Source organism: Lactuca sativa, chromosome 5 (genome assembly GCF_002870075.4).
Source record: "Lactuca sativa cultivar Salinas chromosome 5, Lsat_Salinas_v11, whole genome shotgun sequence".
In the NCBI taxonomy this organism is placed as follows: Eukaryota; Viridiplantae; Streptophyta; class Magnoliopsida; order Asterales; family Asteraceae; genus Lactuca; species Lactuca sativa.
Window position 1 is genome coordinate 328,597,130 of NC_056627.2, and position 13,540 is coordinate 328,610,669.

Sequence of the window (13,540 nt, forward strand, 5' to 3'; positions counted from 1 at the left end):
AAACAAATACATAGAGAGAAGGCGAAACATAATGGATCTGAAAAAAAAAAATCAATCAATAACATATAGCTTATGTGAAAAAATCGAGCATTAACATATAACATAGAAAAAGAAATAGGATCATACCATGGCCATTGTCGAGAGTATTAGCCAAATTCTGATGTTGATATTGTCTAAAAAGATACATACTTCTTAATATAACTTGGTTAAATCCATCGATCCTCAAATTAGAATGTTATGTAAAACAATAATTCAAAGGATAATTACCTCTGATAATAACTTCTATTTTGGGGAAATAACCAACATGAAAAGAATAAAAAGGTAGGGATAAAGAAAATGAGGAAATTAATAGTTTCAAGAAAATTTCCTCAGCGTTAAAAATCATTTGGAAGAGTTATTGATTACTTTTCAGAATCATTGATCGATTGAAAGAAAGAACGGAAGACTTAATACTTATACCCTGCAGCTTCAATTTGACAGTCAAAACTACTCCATTACCCACAAAAGAACCCTAGAAGTAAAGTCCATACATCCAATTTCAAATCCTAAAAAAATAAAAAATAAAATTTAGAACCTCGATTGAAGAGAAAAAAATCGTTACATTGTGTTAGTGGTGTTGGAGCATGGAGAGGATGTCGTTACTCTTGCCTTAGGTGGCATTTCCCTTTGAATAGCAAACTCATTCAATCAATGAGTTTGAATAAAAGAAAATTTTTGGATTCCAATATACCTATTGAACAACAACAAAACAACACAAAGTTAATATAAGATAAAATTAGATAGTCCATTTAAAGACATAAAACTCCAAAAATTCACCATCATCTCCTCCCTTTCAGGTTACTTTAAAGTTGTTAACCCTAGTCAATTGAACTTAATGAGACCTTCGAACATAACAAACATATGGAGAGATTGATTTTCTATAACATTTTGTCTGTTGGAATAAAATATAACACATGGACTCAAATTTCCAGGTATAAAATTACAATAGGATTCAAGTTCAAGGATTTAAGTGATAATGAAAAGGCATTTTGACCAATTACTTGAAATTCTAAGAAAGGAAGCCATTATCGAACTGATGATGAAGATCACAATTTTCCTTACACATGGATGGAGATATTTGAATATAAAATAAAGAAATATATTAAAAAACAAAATCAATTAAAAAGTCGGTGGATGTATACAACATTGACAATCGAATCCATTATGTGTACTTGAAATATATGTTGTTCAAGAAATTATGTATCAACAAAACATAGCTAAGACTCGGTGCTTCCAATTCTTCAAATCCCGAGTGTTGCTTGGTGTGACCGAAGAGAGACGATGAAGAGAATGAGGGTTGCAATTCTTGAATAGGCCTGAAGATCATGATAGATGTAGGTGAAGGCATCTCGGAACAGAGAGATATTTTCCAGAAATATCGGAATTAATATTGACTCCATCAACATTAGTTCATTAAAGAAAGAAAAGAAAAGAAAGGAAGAAGAAGGAGAGAAAAGAAAAGAAAGGGAACGGAAAGAATAAAGTATTCCGTGCTCCCGAGTTCGAAAGAAAGGAAAAGAAAGTATTCATTTTAGGTGCTTCCGAGTTGAAAGGAAAAGGAAAAAAAAAAGTAAAAAAAGACAATTATACCCTTTATGTTAGTAAGTAAATATTAAGTTGTTACAACCCCACATCCATTTTACACTCCCCACCCCCCCCCCCCCCCCCCCCCCCCCCAAAAAAAAAAAAAAAAAAAAACCAACTCTCCCTTCATCCCTCTACTTAAAACATTAATAAAACAGTCATTCTGATTTATTGAATGTAATCCAGGGGCAAAACAGTCATTCTGATAAAAATAAAATGTAATTAGCTTTAAATAAACTTTTTTTGTTATAAAAGTTGAATATAATCCAGGGGAAAAACAGTCATTCTGATTTTTTGAATGTAATCCAGGGGAAAATAGTCATTATGATAAAAATAACATGTAATTAGCTTCAAAAAAACACATGCTTCAAAAAAACACATGCTTAAAAAAACTCTTATGTTTAAAGGTAAATACATACATAAGAGATTGGATTATTTGATTCCAAAGCTTCTCAATTTATGGTCTATAAATTTCAGTCTTCTGTAACAACAGAGTAACAACACAGGCTAACAAAAAAAAAAGGCAGAAGGCAGAAGTCGTAACAGAAGACATAAGGCAAAAGGCGTCATTCAGTTTGTAACAATCACCCAATAACAAAATCGTAACATAAATCCAGTTTGTAACAAACAAAAGGCAGAAGCCGATCAGGTAGAATAAAAGACAAAAGAATAACAAAAAAAAGAACAGAAGAATAAGAAGAAATTGCATACCAATTTGTAGTTTGTAACAGAGAAGAAGACGATCAAGAAGGTAGAATAGAAGAAGAGAACGTATCCTTTTATTATTATGCTAAAGGGTATTTTCGTCATAATCCAACCTTTTATCTTCCAGACGTTTCTTTCACTCCAATTCCGCCCATTTTGAGAGGAAAGTTTGGAACGATACAAATCCTCTCAAATCCATTCTCTTTTTCTCTTCTCTTCTAAAAAAAACTAGGGAGCAACCAAACTTCTTTGTTTTCCTTCCAAATCCTCTCACTTCCGTTCTCTTCTCTCGTTAAGTGATACTCAGGAGCATGGTGTAAAGGGACCACGTCAAAAGCCTCTCCGAGATAAAGCATTAAAATATTGTACTTTATGCTTCATATTTTGTAGGATTTACTTATATTTTAGTTTTTAAACATAATGTTTAAAAAATTAATATTATTTTATTAGTGGTTACTTGTATTATCAGCTTAACGGTTTGGACATCTTAAAAAATATTATTATCATATTGAATCTATTTATAGAAATAATGAGATTTCTTTTATAAGGTTAAGAGGAATGGTAACACTCTTAGCAGCTTGCCACATCATTATTTTGAATGTCACATCATTTTTCTTTCTTAGCAACTAATTCATAGTATTTGGTAGGGAGTCGTGGTGTGTTAAATTAATAAAGTTTATTTTAAAGGAAAAAAAGAGAAAAACAAAAGAAACAATAACTATGAACCAATAATAATTAACCAATACATCTTCTCTCTCTTCTTTCCTCTCACTACTTGCTTGGCGACCAATTCTTAACACCTCCCTTGGCAAATCCAAAGGGGTGGTGTTTGATATGTTAGCACCTTGTTTGGCGAGAGGGGTGATGTTTGATATATATATATATATATATATATATATATATATATATATATATATATATATATATATATATATATATATATATATATATATATATATATATATATATATATATATATATAGTATTATACCATCTTGCACGTTGCGGCACTGAACATATTTGCAAAGTGAACCACAAAAATATAAAATAAAGTTTTGATTGAAAAAAAATATATAGAAGAGACGAACAAAAATAAGATTTGAAAATGTATCTTAATTCGGGCAATCCACAATTGACAATTAATTAAAAAACTATAAATAATTAAATGTAACATTCATAAAAAATAAAATTACGAAAACAAATTATGTAAGTGTGTAAGTTTAAAATATAATAAGGTAATGAAATCTTAACTTATAAGATACTAATAATAATTTAGCTTAGGATAAAAATTGTTAGATTAAAATTATTCCAAGGGTAAAAAGATAAAAACAAATAAAGTTTAAGGGGGAATGAAAAGCCAAATAAACACAAAATGGATATAAAAAGGAAATGAAGATTAAAAAAGTCTATGGCCGAACAGTTAGAAATCAAAGTCTCTCCATACGTGTAGAAGTAAAAAAAAAAAAAAAAAAAAAAAAAAAAAACCATCAAAGGGCCAATTTTTTTTTGAAATGAATAGTAATTGGTACTCACAAACGCAAATTGGTAATTAATATATATCTATCCTAATGAATGAAAATGACTTTGCCACATGTTCTTTTCTTATAAAATTAGCCACATGTCATTTTGTTATAATTTGAGATATATTTATTTTCCACTTGTCATTACTTTAATTTTCATTTTCAATATATCATTAATTTAGTTTCCATAAATTAAATCTACCATAATGACTATTAATTTTAAATTTTAAATTTTAAATTTTAAATTTCAAATTTAATTTCAAATAAATTTACAGTTTAAACTTTTATATTTAACATTTTTTTATAATTAATCCGTTTACTACACACTAAACACATAATTTTAATTTATTTATTTTTTGCATGTTTTTTTTTCTCATAATTTTCATTTATTTCAATTTCAAATTCAAATAAAATTTCTTTTTAATCGTTCGTACTTAACATTTTATTTTAATCAACTCGTATAATATATGAGTTTCACAATTAGTATAATTATAAATAACAAATACAATATATGTTTTTATTTGAATTTACACCGCATTGACAATCAATTATTATTTGTCTAAATATAATATTAAACAACTCAATAATAATAAATAAGGTGATATTAATATTTAATGTGTAATTTTATCCGATAAAATATTTTAACCTAATGAGTTAAAAAAAATCGGATCATATGTCAAATTTGATCATTACAAACCATTTATAAATAAACATTATAATTCAATTTAGTTATTCTAAACAAAATAAGAACTAAACATATTAATAAGTTTTAAGATTTAATAGGTTGCTTTATTTATAAGCGAAATCTTAATCTTAATTTTGGAAAGCTTTTATAGAGTAATATTTAACCGTTAGAAGTTGAAAGGTTGGCTTAGTATTCCTGCTATTTGTACGTTATTCTTCAGGTGTCCCGCTCCCAAAAACACCCCACAGACACATAGCGATTCCAGTAGCTCCGCCATCCTTCGCCGGAGATCTAAAACTGATGGTAGTCGAAAGGGTTGCGTTCTTCGGTCATTTCGCTCTCAACAAATCTAAACACCCCCGAGACCAATGGCGATCGATGTAATTCTACTGCACGAGACCAAAACACCCCAACCTTCGCAGTAGACTCTCATTCACCTGTTAGTCCAAGAAGTTATCAAGATCGATGTAAGTTTTCTCTAGGGTTTTTTGGTGTTTCAGATATTCTAATTTTCTTGTAAAATTAAAATTGATGTTTGATTAAGAAAGAATCAAAGGTTAATTACTTTTCTTTTATTCTCGTTGTGGTTTCTAGTATTACCCTGCATTCCTCTTCATCTTTTCGTTGACGGTTTTTTTTTGTAAACTCTGATTTTGTCAGTTTAACTAAATGCACCAGACCCATTACAACTTAAAAAAGAAACTCCATTTTGTTGATCTTTTCGTTGGGTTTTTTTTTCTTCTTCATCTTTCATTCTTATAATTTTTTATTCTCTACTCTAGGGTTTTTCTGTTATCGAGACTTGATGAAGATTTGTAGAATTAATATATTGTAACACATCCTGTTTTCTGGCTATCTGACAGGATAACTGGATCAGTCAGAGAGTTTTTGGTCATAATCAAGAACAACAAAAAGAAATGAAGTCGATTCAACAGCTAAATAGAGGTTTGATTTTTTTAATAACTAGTTTTTAATATATGAGATACGATTTTTTTTCATGAAACTTTTCCTCAATCTGTTTGAAGTATATTCATTTGTGGGTTCTGTAACTCATCAAAATAATTATTCTCACTACTCTATTTTGTGTTTTTGATTTTTTTTTAAATAACAGTAGCTTTTCTTTCAATGGGAATGCTTAAAGTTCTTGGTTTAAAGGGTAAAGGCTAGCCATTTATTTCAACTTAAATGCTTTAAATTTCGTTTAAATTGATGATTTCCAGTTAGATTTTGCAGTAGTGAGCCATCTGTGACAGAAGATGAACTCAAGTTGATGTTGAGGGTTGTAGAGTTGATTCAGGCTATTGAGGAAGAAGGAAAAGTATGCATAAAGTTCATTCACATTTGTTCCCAAGTTTCAGTATTTCTTGAAAATGTGTTGGAGATAAAAGGCACCAATGTGAAGGAGATTATAGTTCTAGCTGATTCTGGTGACATGATATTTATTTCATCAATGTTATATTATGGGTAAATTTGAAACAATTAGTTTAAAGAAAGGAATTTTCCATGAAAGATTTATTTAGCAATTGTTAAATTGGACTCATTGGGTGCCAGTATTTGAGGGGCGGATTGATAATATTGTGGGTGTGGCTTATGCAATGGATTTGTTGGATCTTTTACAAAAAGTAAGATGGATTTTGATTTTTTGAATCATTTTATGTTAAGATTATAGAGTTAATCTTGAAACTTTGAAGGGTGATATGTTGTGGTGAGAGAGCCTGTATATTTTTGTTCATGGTAAGAGTTGACTAAAAAAACAGGTCAATTGGGTTGACATTTGTTTATGTCTATTGTGTTTTAAATCCTGGTAAGAGTTGACTAAATATATATATATATATATATATATATATATATATATATATATTTGATTGTTAATTTTTATATTTTGAATATTTTTTTTTGTTAACAGGTTAGAATCATTACAAGTAAATCCATGCATGAGGTCCAGTTGGAGTAGTGAGAGTCCTAACAACCCAAGTTGATGTTGACGGTTGCAGAGTTGATTCAGGCTATTGAGGAAGATGCATAAACTTCATGTCACATTTTTTTTCCATGTTCTAGTATTTCCTGAAAAAATTTGTTGGAGATAAAAGGCACCCATGTGAAAGAGGTTATGAGTTATGACCATTATATTTGACCACCTTTTTAAAAACTTATCACTTATTTTGCGAATGGTGTGAACATGAATCTTCAAATGTCAGATGATTAGGGGCATACATGTCATTTCACTGCCACTCCAATGGAAGGATGTTTTCCAACATGAATCTTCAAATGGGATAATTCCATGTTTTCCAACATTCAGATAAATCGATGTTTTGAGGCACTGGGATAAAAGTAAGATGAACAAATAAATGATGGAAGGTTGATTTAAGAAAAATTCATTAGATTACATTAGATATTCAATCACTAATGCTTTTGTATTTCATATGAGACCATAGGGAATGCTCTTGCAAGTTTTCAATTCGGTTTCAAGAAAGTTTTCAAATTGTTGATACCAAGTACCTCAATAAGAAGTTTCTACCAGCAAAGCAAAGACACAACACAACAAAGAAAAGAAAAGGTATTTTTCCAGTTTAGTTCATTAATTTATGGCAAGTCTTTTCATTTATTTTCTGAAAAAGAAGAAGAAGATGATGAAACCTTTTTCTATTGTAAATGTCAGGTCATCGAATTTATGTGTTTTTGATTGATGGCCGTGATGATGATTTGAGCAGAGATCAATCAGTTGTCATAATCTTGTGACTCTGAAAGCAAAGGTCCAATCTATCACTCATCTTACAGTTTCCTTGTTCAATTGTTGGAATCATAACAAAGAATAATGAAATCTATGTTGATCCTAAAAACATTTCAATTCATCTTGTGGTGGATCCATGGTTCTTGAAAATTGAAATGGATTTTACACCTGTTAGTAGTTGACACCAAGACCTACTATTTATTTGCATAGTAACAAAATTTTCATCTTTTTTATTATTCTTCATTACCCTTATCACCTCTTATTGATCGTTGTAAGACTTTATAACCTTAATTATATATTATGAATTTATGATGATGATGATGATGATATGGTGGTATACTTTTACTTTTCAGTTCATATGAATAAACGAGGGATTTTTATTGATTGATTGATTAAATGGGTGCCATATAAACATGATGTCCTTAACATTTTATTTTTCTGCAAAACGTGATTTTTTTATTACAATTTAGGTAAATTATATTATTTAATATTCCTACTAATCAACGAATGATGCTTACGGTATATCTATCAAATGAACAGCCAAAGGAAAAGTGTACTATTACTATTGCTCGATTTTTAATTTTTTTTTTATGATTTCTGCTTTGATATGGAGTGAGATCAGCATGTGATAGAGGTTATGGAAAAGCTTATAGATACCATATCTGTCTAAAATGTTTTTATTGGTTGGAATCTTGTGTTAAGTTAAATTTTAATGAACAAATAATCTTGTGCAGGTAAATAGACCATTATGGTTTGTGTTAACAATTATAATTTGTTGGAGTTTTTTTTTGTAATATATATCTTTACATATAAGCATTGTACTATAAATATTTTGATTTTAAATTTTCAAGACAATTAATCAATTGATTGATTCTCCCATGGCTTGGGTGGTATGAAGGTAATTCTTGATCTCTCTCTCTCTCTCTCTCTCAACACATTAAATAGGAATAGAAATAGAAATGGGAATGAAATTAGTTGATGATTACATAAGATGCTAATTTTTTATGCATTCTGAATATTATTCCTAGTTAGGTTGTTAAGTGTGGTCTGTAGCTGGATTACAGACTTGATGGTTGTCAAAGTAATGATGAGGGGTATCTGTGTCATTTCATTGCCACTCTAATGGAAGGAGTCTTTCTCACTATTTTGTTTGCCCTCATGAATCCAATTTTGCTCCTGGTATTATATATATCTTTTTAACATTTATATGTAAAATTGTATTGTATATACAAGAAAGAGCCAAATGTTATTCTTTTCTCATAATAGTTGAATTTACTTCTATATTTTTCAAGATTTATCATTTTCACTTTGAAATCAAACTTCATATAAGATTTCCTCATTATTTTCTTCTGTCTTCCTTTCCCTTAAATACAGGGATATCCAAAATGTAATATTTTTTTATTACAATTTAGGATAGTTAAGTTATTTAAAAAAATTAATATTCATTAAATCCTACTAATTTTTAGAATGATGCTTATTGCTATAAATGTATTTCTTATAGCTTTATAACTATTTTTGAAATAATTTAATCTATTTTGGAATGGAAAATTTAATTGAGAATTGAGATATATTGATAGAGTGAGATTAGCATGTGATAATTTTTCTAATGATCAATGAATCTTCTTCTGCAGATAATATAATAAATAGAGTGTCTAATTATGGGTTGAAGTTTTGAGATAGGTAGCAATTATGATTTGGAGCTTGTTTTTATTATAAACATATATAGAGACATTCCACTTTTAATATTTTTATTTTAAATTTGCAGGCAGGGTTTCCAATGACAGTTAGTTAACTGACTGGTTCTTCCATGGGTGATATGAAGGTAATTCTTGTTGTTATGTATTTCCACCTTTTTCAGTTATTATCATATCATATCATCATCCAAACATTTTACTTTTAAAATATCAAAACTTGTTGGATTTTGCTTAAAGATTGGACTTTAAAAGTTAAATTGGACATTTGATGCAACTTTGACTTTCGAGTCAAACTAACTAACATTTAATTTCGAATCTAATAAGTATTCTTCCATTTTGTTTTAGAGTTTTGATATGTGAAAGACATGTTTGGGGACAGGTGATGCCAAAGAAATAAATGCATGGTTCTTGGGTTTTTCATTGGGTGTTTTTCTACTTCATCTTTTCATTCATATGTAGTTTTTATTTCTTTACTCCAAGGTTTTTCTGTTATTCAGACATGATTTTTCTTATGTACAAATAAAGTTATATGTATGGACATCAACAACACATGGATTGATTCTAGGTAATGAGTATGAACCTTGGCTACTTATTATGAAAACTGCCCCATGTTACGTTATATAATCTTATGAAGATTTGTAAATTAATATCATGTAACACATCCTGTTTTCTGGCTATCTGACAGGATAACTGGATCATTCATGGAGTTTTTGGTCATAATCAAGAACAACAAGAAGAAATGAAGTCGATTCAACAGCCAAACAGAGGTTTGATTTTTTTAATTACTAGTTTTTAATATATGAGATACGATTTTTTTTTCATGAAACCTCCCCTCAATCTGTTTGAAGTATGGTCATTTGTGGGTTCTGTAACTCATCAAAATAATTGATCTCACTGCTCTATTTTGTTGTTTTGATTTTTTTAATAACATTAGCTGAGGTTCATACTCTTTCAATGGGAATGCTTAAAGTTGTTGGTTTAAAGGGTAAAGGCTAGCCATTTATTTTAACTTAAATGCTTTAAATTTTGTTTAAATTAATGACTTCCAGTTAGATTTTGCAGCAGTGAGCCATTTGTGACAGAAGATGAACTCAAGTTGATGTTGAGGGTTGCAGAGTTGATTCAGAAGAAGAAGAGAAAATGTGCATAAAGTTCATGTCACATTTGTTCCTAAGTTTCAGTATTTCTTGAAAATATGTTGGAGATAAAAGGCACCAATGCGAAGGAGATTATGACTCATCAATATTATATTTTGGGTAAATTTGAAACAATTAATTTAAAGAAAGGAAGTTTCCATGAAAGATTTATTTAACAGTTGTTAAATTGGACTCATTGGGTGCCAGTATTTGAGGGGTGGATTGATAATATTGTGGGGTTTGCTTATGCAACTGATTTGTTGGATCTTGTACAAAAAGTAAGATAGATTTTGATTATTTTGAATCATTTTATGTTAAGATTATAGAATTAATCTTGAAACTTTGAAGGGTGATATGCTGTGGTGAGAGAGTCTGTATATTATTGTTCCTGATAAGAGTTGACTTAAAAAACAACTGGTCAATTGGGTTGACATTTGTTTGTTGTTATTGTGTTTTATATCCTGGTAAGAGTTGACTATATATATATATATATATATATATATATATATATATATATATATATATATATATATATATATAGAAGATCTTGAATATTATTTTTGTTAACAGGTTGGAATCCTTACAAGTAAATCCCTGCATGAGGCCATGTTGGAGTAGTGAGAGTCCTAACAACCCAATGGTGTGAACATGAATCTTCAAATGTCAGATGAATAGATGATTAGAGGTATACATGTCATTTCACTGCCACTCCAATGGAAGGATGTTTGTACAGGGGTACTGAGAGGAATCTTTTTTTTTTCACTATCTTGACTTGGCCCTCATGAATCCAATTTGACTCCTGGTATTATATTTTTATATATTGCTTTATCAACTTTTTAATGTTTACTTTTAAAATTGAATTGTGTTTTATATAGAGCTTCAGGGTCGTTGGAGAAAGAGCCAAAGTATGACTGTTAGGCCAAAGTATTTTTATGTTTTTGAAGAAAATGCAGAAATCTGGCAAAATGGGTACCAAAAAAGTTAGGTAAAGTGAAATAAAAGTTGATCGGTTAATTTGTATAGATTATAAACATAATTATGGTTGTGTGTTTTTTTTCCAGCAAAGAAAGACACAACACAAGGAAGAAAAGGTATTTTGGCAGTTTATTATGGAAAGTCTTTCAACTGTTTTCTGAAACAAAAAAAAGGAGAAAAGAGAAACGTTTTTCCATTGTAAATGCTAAGCAGCTGTGATTAATGTACTTTTGATGGTGACACTGAAATCAAAGGTCCAGTCAATCATTAAAGGTAAAGTGTTTGAGTATGGAAATATTCTCTGCTTTTAATCGAGTGTGTCACAGATAGAATTGATATGATTTCATCATGTGAGTTTTGTTACTCTTTGCTATATTTGTTTGGATTAGGGTTATATATGTATTTTAATTTTTAAATCTATTGTAGCCAAGTGTCTTAACTAACATTCAGGCTTTATGTTTAGGGAATGTATAAATATGAGCACTGGGATAATTCCATGTTTTCCAAAATTCAGATAAATCGATGTTTCGAGGCACTGGGATAAAAGTAAGATAAACAAATAAATGATGGATGGTTGTTATAAGAAAAATTCAGTACATTACATTATATTCAATCACTAATGCTTTTGTATTTCATATGAGAGCATAGGGATTGCTCTTGCAAGTTTTCAATTCGGTTTCAAGAAAGTTTTCAATTTGTTGATACCAATTACCTCAATAAGAAATTTCTACCAGCAAAGCAAAAGACACATCACAACAAAGAAAAGGTATTATGGCAAGTATTTTCATTTATTTTCTAAAAAAGAAGAAGATGATGAAACCTTTTTTCATTGTAAATACTAGGTCATCAGGTTTTATGTGTTTTTGATGGCTGTGATGATATGAGCAGAGATCAGTTGTCAAATTTTGTGACTCTGAAATCAAAGGTCTAATCTATCACTCATCTTACAGTTTCCTTGTTTAATTGTGTGAATCATAACAAAGATAATGAAATCTATGTTGATCCTAAAAACATATGAATTCATTTTGATAGGTAAAAGATGTTCATCTTGTGGTTGGAATCTTGTGTTAAGTTAAATTTTCTAATGATCAATTAATCTTCTTCTACAGATAATAAATAGACTGTCTAACTATGGCTTGAAGTTTTGAAAGAGGGCAGATAGAATCTATGGGTAGGTTGTTAACAGTTGTAATTTGTTGGATTTTTTTTAATAAATATACATGTTTACATATACAAGCATTGTGCTTTTAATATTTTGATTTTAAATTTTCAGGACAATTAATCAATTGATTGATTCTCCCATGGCTTGGGTTGTATGAAGGTAATTCTTGATCTCTCTCTCTCTCTCTCTCTCTCTCTCTCAACACATGAAATAGAAATAGAAATAGAAATGGGAATGAAATTAGTTGATGATTACATAAGATGTTAATTTTTATGCATTCTGAATATTATTCCTTAATTAATTAGGTTGTCAAGTGTGGTTTGTAGGGGTATCCGTGTCATTTCATTGCCACTCTAATGGATGGAGTCTTTCTCACTATTTTGTTGGCCCTCATGAATCCAATTTGGCTCCTGGTATTATATATGTTTTTATATATCTTTATTAACATTTATATTTAAAATTGTATTGTATTGTATTGTGTTGTATATACAAGAAATAGCCAAGTGTTTTGTTAGAGTTGAATTTACTTGTATGATTTTCAAGATTTATCATTTTCACCTTTAAATCAAACTTTATATAAGATTTTCTTCTGTCTTCCTTTCCTTTATTAATCGGGAGGATATTTGGGAACCAACTTTTGTGTTTTGTTGGTCTTGGCTACACATATCCAAAATGTGATTTTTTTTATTACAATTTAGGATAGTTAAGTTATTTTAAAAAAATTAATATTCATTAAATCCTACTAATTGAAGAATGAAGCTTATTGCTATAAATGTATGTCTTATATGCTTCTTATAACTATTTATGAAATAGTTTATGAAACTTTAAACTACTTTGGAATGGAAACTTGAATTAGCATGTGATAATTTTTCTAATAATTAATGAATCTTCTTCTGCAGATAATATAATAAATAAATTGTCTAATTATGGGTTGAAGTTTTTGATTGAAATAGGGCTTCCAACATCTTCTCTTCACTTGACCTTGGGATTGATTTGTGTGGGTAGGTTGTTAGCAATTATGATTTGGAGGTTGTTTTTATTATAAACATATATAGAGGAGACATTCCACTTTTAATATTTTGATTTTAAATTTGCAGGGGTTCCAATGACAATTAATCAACTGATTGATTCTCCCATGGGTGGTGGTATGAAGATAATTCTTGCTGTTATGTATTTCCACCTTTTCAGTTATTATCCACACATTTCACTTTTAAAATATCAAACTTGTTTGATTTTGCTTAAAGAGATTGGACTTTAAAAGTTAGTTTGGACATTTGATGCAACTTTGACTTTTGAGTCAAACTAACTA